Genomic DNA, 6,931 nt, shown 5'->3' with positions numbered 1-6,931 from the left:
TCCCCCCCCCCCCCCCCCCACACAAGCAAATGCCCCTGGGTGCCCTGCAGGAAAGAGACCATAAATTCCTTCATTGTTATTGTTATCACGTGTATTGTTGCCTGTTAACTATCTATCCTGCACCCACCTCAGGAAAAGAAGTAGGTGTAGCCCTGGCCGGTTTGGCTCAGTGGGTAGAGCCGAGGTCAGCCTGTGGCAGACCTTAAGGTCCTGGGTTCGATTCGGGGCCAGGGAGCATGCCCACCCTGGTCACGGGCTCGAGCCCCACTATGGGGCATGCAGGAAGCCGCCGATCCCCGATTCTCCCTCATCAATGATGTTTCTCTCTCCCTCCCTCTCTGCAATCAATAAAAATGTATTTTTTAAAAAAGAAGTATGCATCTATCATTTTGCTTTATATCCAATCCCAGAGGTGTACCCCCACTCCCCACCCCACCCCCCCTTTCCTCCCTCCCTCCCTCCCTCCCTCCCTCCCTCATCTATCACCAGTGGATTTCCTGTAACCCACGTATGTCTCCTCCTTGGATTGGATTGTCACGTATAAAACAAAGTAACGCCCCAGCCGGTTTTGGTCAGTGGGTAGAGCATCGGCCTGGAGACCGAAGGGTCCCGGGTTCAATTTCAGTCAAGGGCACAGGCCCGGTTGTGGGCTCGATCCCCAGTAGCGGGTGTTTCTATCGCTCTCTCCCTCTCCCTTCCTCTCAGAAATCAATAAAAATGTATTAAATAATAATTTAGAGAAAGAATGAATAAAACACAGTGAAAAACAGCCATTCTCCGGAGCATTGTCCAAACCCCTTGCGGTTCTGCTTCCCGGCAAGTGTGGACAGTTTGGCTCAAGGAAACTCATGAAAGTTCTCTACGGGTTTGCATGTTTTTCCGTGAACACGACGTATACACCTGCTGGTTTCTGAGGGCGAGGCAACAGAGTCTGTCCATGAGGTCCGCTGTGAAAGGGTAGAGGCGTCTGTTTCTGCTGTCAGAAGCCAGGTCACCCTTAGGAAGAGTGTAGAAAACAACAACAACAAAAGACAGAAATTGGATTTACCAAGAGAAAACACACAGAAGCGAACCGAGGGATGCTCCGAGGACTGTGAGAGGGAATCTCCCCTTCTCCTCACTCATACCGCTTTTGGAAAAACGGCAATGATCCTAAGAGGTGAAGGTCCTGAAGCTCTCGGAGACGCCGACCGACCGACCGGCCGGGGCTACTTTCCCCGTTCTTAACCCTACCCAACCAAGTCTCCCTCTCCCTGGGAGTCAAGCTTGTGTGCCCACAGCGGTAGGTAGGGGTACCCCACCGACCGACCGACCGACCGACCGACAGACGGCTGTTTTAAAATCAGAACCTGTCCCCTTTCAATGAGGGCATGGGACAGGGGCAACCTATATTTTCCTGCTCAAATCGTCCCCAATTCACCTGATAGGGACTCAGAGGTTTGTCTCTGTCTGTCTGCATGTCTGTCTTTAAGCCAGTGACGCCCACATATGTTGGTTGTTGGTTTTTGTGGGGTTTTATTAGAAGGGTCGTGTGTTTGTAGACTTCAATGAGCCAGAGACTGAACCAACAGGGGAGAATGTGATGGTTTTTATTTTTTTAAATATACTTTATTTATTTATTTATTTATTTATTTTTACAGAGAGGAAGGGAGAGGGATAGAGAGTTGGAAACATCGATGAGAGAGAAACATCCATCAGCTGCCTCCTGCACACTCCCTACTGGGGATGTGCCCGCAACCAAGGTACATGCCCTTGACCGGAATTGAACCCGGGACCCTTGAGTCCGCAGGCTGACGCTCTATCGCAGTGATGGCGAACCTATGACACAACTCATTTTTTTTTTTTTTGGTTGATTTATTCTTTGTTAAATGGCATTTAAATATATAAAATGAATATCAGAAATATAAGTCTTTGTTTTACCATGGTTGCAAATATCAAAAAATTTCTATATGTGACAGGGCACCAGAGTTAAGTTAGGATTTTTCAAAATGCTGGCACGCCGATCTCAAAAGGTTCGCCATCGCTGCTCTATCCACTGAGCCAAACCGGTTAGGGCAAGAATGATGATTTTTAAAAAGGGAACATCCCGAGAGGAATCTCACCTGGAGATGGACTAAACGTATGTCTGTTTGCCAACAGTCCTTTCTCCATGATGAACTTCCACGACAGAGCCCGAGCGACCCGATTCATGGGGGACCCTCCCCGCTCAGAATGGCCCCAAGCAGCCCCAGAGGCTGGCAGAGACGCCTCTCACTCTCGCCTCTCACTCTCGGCTCGGCTCGGCTCGGCTCGGCTCGCTACCCATGTGTCTCCGTAGATGGGGAACCGGGCCGCGTTCCCTTGAGAGTCCCCTGACCTGAGGGCTGAGAGGAAGGGAGCGCTGGGGTGGGGGATGGGGAGTAGGGGGTGGGGTATGGAGCAAGCGGGAGGGGAGGAGGGAGGTCAGGGCGATTCATTCCAATGGATCTCACTCCAGGGCTTGCTTCATTCAAATGCAGAAAGCTCTCCGGTGACGTCAGGGCCTCGGACCTCCCTCGCCTCGGGCTTCTCCGAGTTCCCCCACCCTCAGGCCGGCAGCTCACCAACTTCAGGGAGGGAGGGAGGGAGGGAGGGAGGGAGGGAGGGAGGGAGGGAGGGAGGGAGGCTGTTGGAGAAAACCGGCCCGGCCTGTCCGGGTGGGAAAGAGTGCCCTCTATCGGCCAACCCAGGAACCAGCCCTCACCCGTTTAGGAATCCCGCGAGGGGGGGTGGGGAGCGAGAGGGAGGGGTTTGAGGGGCGTGAGTCCAGGGTCCAAGGCGAAGGTCAACAGTAGATCTCGGCGTCTTAGATCCCCTAGGAGGAGAGACATAGGTGGGAGTGGAGCGATGAGGGTCGCGGGAGGCCTGGTGAGGGATGATTTGACTCAATAACCCCGGGTCACCAGACCGGCCAGCACACTCTGCTCCAGTTGCCGGTTTTGATCATCCATCCCTCCACCCCCACCCCCCACCGCACACACCGCTCCAAGTGTGCCACTCACGACAGACACCCTTTTATCATTCATCTTTAACTTCCCCGTGGATGGATGGATGGATGGATGGATGGATGGATGTGTGAACATCAAAAAAGATTCAAATCTGTGGAGAATGTCTGTGAGTTCATTTGAGGCAATTGCCAGGAAGCAGATTCTCAACATAATGGGATAACACTCTGTAGAATGGAGGGTGTGTGTGTTTTAACCTTGTTGTATACATGTCAAGCAAAAGAGGAGATGTAAGTGGGTTACATGAACTCCGTTGGTGATAGATGAGGGAGGCCAGAGAAGGCAAAGCGGGGGTGGGGGTGGGGGGGCAGGAAACCTCTGGGATTGGATAAAAATTAAAATAAAATGACAGACACATACTTCTCTTACTTAGGTTGGCGTAGGATAGGTAACAGTCAGCAACGTACTCAATAAAAATAAGGGGATTTAAAAAGGAAAATTACACCCTAGCCGGTTTGGCTCAGGGGAGATAGAGCGTCGGCCTGCAGACTAAAGGGTCCCAGGTTCGATTCAGGTCAAGGGCACATGCACGGGTTGCGGGATGGATCCCCGGCGCCGCCGCCCGCTCCCCCCCCACCCCCCACCCCACCTCCCAGGAGGGGGTGTGCAGGAAGCAGTGGATCCATGATTATCTTTCATCATTGATGTCTCTCTCTCTCTCTCTTTCCCCCCATCTTTGAACTCAATAAAAACACTATAAAAAAGAAAGATTGACCTTTGTCAGGGAAGGTAGCAGCCTAGGACATGACTACTCACCATCACTGTTTGTTTGTTAAACTTTTAATTTCTGTCCATGGATGGATGGATGGATGGATGGATGGATGGATGGATGAGTGGGTGGATGGATGTGTCCTCCCTCCCTCCCTCCCTCCCTCCCTCCCTCCCTCCGCCCACCCGTCCGCTCACCCGCTTTCCACGGGAAATCCTCAGTCTCATGTCACACACTCACTGGTGATTACACTCGCTGCCTCCTTCCTCCCTGTGAAAAAGAGGAAGTTAAATGGACGAACCTGAAAGAGCCCCACAGGTGGCAACCGTGAACCAAGTGCACACACATGTGTGCGTGTGTGGCATTTGTCAACAATGTAAGAAATCCTCCAACCTGTGCAGAATTTCTGTGAGTGTCTTTCAGCCAAACTGTCCAGAAATGTCGCTCGTACGCCGGGAAGCACAATCTCAACGGCGGGAGATGATGTTCCAAAGAATGGCAATGTCGGCCCCCTTATTTTATACACTCCAATCCCAGGAGGAGACCGTACGTGGGTTACATGAAATCCACTGGTGACATTTTAGGGAGGCGGGAGAAAGCAAAGCGGGCAATCCCCCCCCCCCCCCCCCCACACACACACACACAGGAGTCCTCTCATGGGGCGAACCAACCGTGACTCTAAAGTCCTGATCCTGACCCCGGGAGTTGTATTAAAAATCAAGCTAAAGGAGTGTGAATGTAAACTGTAGGCTTATCAAAGGTTCAAAGGAGGTCTGTGTTTACCACCATTGAAAGAAAACAAACCAAGAAAGAGATCAAGGGTGGGTCAAAACATCCTCTCTGGGACTGGGAGGGAGAGAGTTCCTGCATCTGTCCAAGAGGGTCATCTGCAGTGTTGAAAAGCCAGGGTTCAGCAACAGGGGATATTTTCTTCCTCTCAGGGATCATGAAAAGCATCCATGACAGTAAGGGGGTGAGTATGGGGTGGGTGCTGTCATTGAAAAGGCTAGGTGAGCAGGGAGAGCTATGCCATTTACAGGCATACCCTATCCACTTTTCCTTTCACAGAATTTACACAATGACTTAATGTTTAGTTTTGAATGGCATTACTTCTTGAGTCTCCTCCTCATTGTTTCCAAGTCTTTGGTTGATACTCAGGTGTAGGACGAATGTATGTATGTATGTATGTATGTATGTATGTATACTGTGTGTGAGCCCCAGGATGGACAGAATCTGGGGCGGGGGGGGGCGGTGAGTGGAATAGACTGGAATGGAGTGGAGGAGCGGGGGAGCAAGAGGAAGGGAGAGAATTGGAGGGAGGCAGGAGGGAAACTGGAGAAGAGAGGATGCCAAAGGACCTCGTTAGTTAATGACACCGGGCATGGCTCTTATTCTGAGTTTTTTGTTTGTTTTCCTCGAATGCCACCTATGCAGAAAACAACCTGTGTGAAGCTCAACTAAGGTCACCCACACAAGAATAAGGACTACCCATTGACTGCAAGGCTCTGTAGTAGGTCGCCCGCTGTTTGCACTTGGCAGAGACTCAAATCTGAGGCAAGGGGAAGAGCGAGTAAGCTGGAGTAGAAGAGGGAGAGGTGTGTCCCCTACCCCTAGGAACCAAGTTTAGGGGGTTGAAGGGCCAAAAAAATAGAATAAAATAAAAAGAAAAAAGAAAGGAAGGAAGGAGGGGGAGAGAGGAGAGAGAGAGAGAGAGAGAGAGAGAGAGAGAGAGAGAAGAAAAGAAAGAAAGAAAGAAAGAAAGAAAGAAAGAAAGAAAGAAAGAAAGAAGAAAGAAAGAAAGAAAGAAAGAAAAAAGAAAGAGAAAGAGGAAGGTCCTCGGTTCAGTCCTGACTATGACTTTCTGGGGCATGGCAGGGCACGGCACGGCACGGCACACCCGGTCGGTCGCCGCCAGTGGTGTGGTTTGTGGTTTCCAGCCAGAAACCCCACTGTGGTCCACTTCAGTCCACCTCATACCTTTCCTGGCTGGGGAGAGTTCCTTTGGATCACAAGGACAAACCCAAAGGAGGACAAAGTTCAGAATGCCTAATTCACCCCTGCCCATTTCTACACGACAAAGCCGTCCATAGTGTCCAAGTGACCTGCATTTTTCATGTCTGCGAAAGAAGTTTCCATTTGAGGTACAGGTACTGCTTTGTGTTATTTAGAATGGATGTGCCTCCATCCAAAGTGCTAGTATGGCGATCCACTGCCTTCCATTCATGCCCCCCTGTCTGCCGACTGCGCAGGCGCTGTCCCTGATTTGGCTCCGCCCTGTGACGACAACGGACCAGCCCGGCCCTCTGGCCGACCTCGCTTTGAGGCTTATAAAAGCGGTCACCAGGAAGGTGGCGCATGACAAGGACAGGTTGCATCGTCATCATGTCATCACCAGGGTGGTGAGAACGCAGGGTCCGGTACTGGGGGGGGGGGGGGGGGGGGGGAGGCGGGGAGGGCGCGTTTGAAAGCTTCATATTCTCATTCTCTCTCTCTCTCTCTCTCTCTCTCTCTCTCTCTCTCTCTCTCTCGTTTCCACCTAGCAGTCAAGAAGGACAGACACTCCCACGATGCGGATGAAGGACTGTCAGACTTTGAAATTTCCTCCGCGAGCGAATATAGGGCGATTTAGGAATTTCCTTTCAGTGAACACGCCCCGCACTGTGCCGCCGCCGCCTGGAAACATCCCTAAAGGGTTGAAGCGTTGATACGAATAGAAACAGGACGGGTAAGCATTGCAACGTGTTTTCTGGGGTTTTGTTTGAGAGACCCATACATGTATAACGCTGTGATAAGCCGGGCTGTACATATAAATAAATAAATAAATGAATGAATGAATAAACAAATAAATAAATAAATAAATAAATAAATAGTAGTAAAGGTGGATTCATGATAAGAATGTGTCATTGTATGCGGGCTGTACGTGAAAGAAAGAAAGAAAGAAAGAAAGAAAGAAAGAAAGAAAGAAAGAAAGAAAGAAAGAAAAGTCCTAACCGGTTTGGCTCAGTGGATAGAGTGTCAGCCTGTGGACTGAAAGGTCCCAGGTTCGATTCCGGTCAAGGGCGTGGTTGCGGGCACATCCCCAGTGGGAGGTGTGCAGGAGGCAGCTGATCAATGCTTCTCTCTCATTGATGTTTTTAACTCTCTCTCTCTCTCTCTCTCTCTTTCTCTCCCTCCCTCCCTCCCTTCCACTCTGTAAAAA

General features: G+C 50.6%; 1 long non-coding RNA gene across 1 annotated transcript in view; it reads left to right on the top strand.

The window, feature by feature from the left end:
• Positions 1-5,828: 5,828 nt before the first annotated feature.
• The window catches only part of LOC139001196 (uncharacterized), a 1,253-nt gene continuing 150 nt past the window's right edge, over positions 5,829-6,931 (top strand). Inside the window, exons 1-2 of the long non-coding RNA XR_011469906.1 lie at positions 5,829-6,131; positions 6,273-6,457. This is a non-coding gene — a long non-coding RNA (uncharacterized lncRNA). The remainder of the gene's footprint in view (positions 6,132-6,272; positions 6,458-6,931) is intronic.

This window comes from Myotis yumanensis, unplaced genomic scaffold (genome assembly GCF_028538775.1).
Source record: "Myotis yumanensis isolate MYYU_CA2020_CCGP unplaced genomic scaffold, mMyoYum1.0.hap1 SCAF_152, whole genome shotgun sequence".
NCBI lineage: Eukaryota > Metazoa > Chordata > Mammalia > Chiroptera > Vespertilionidae > Myotis > Myotis yumanensis.
The sequence above is the reverse complement of the archived record's forward strand: the minus strand, read 5'-3'. Positions and strand labels throughout refer to the sequence as shown.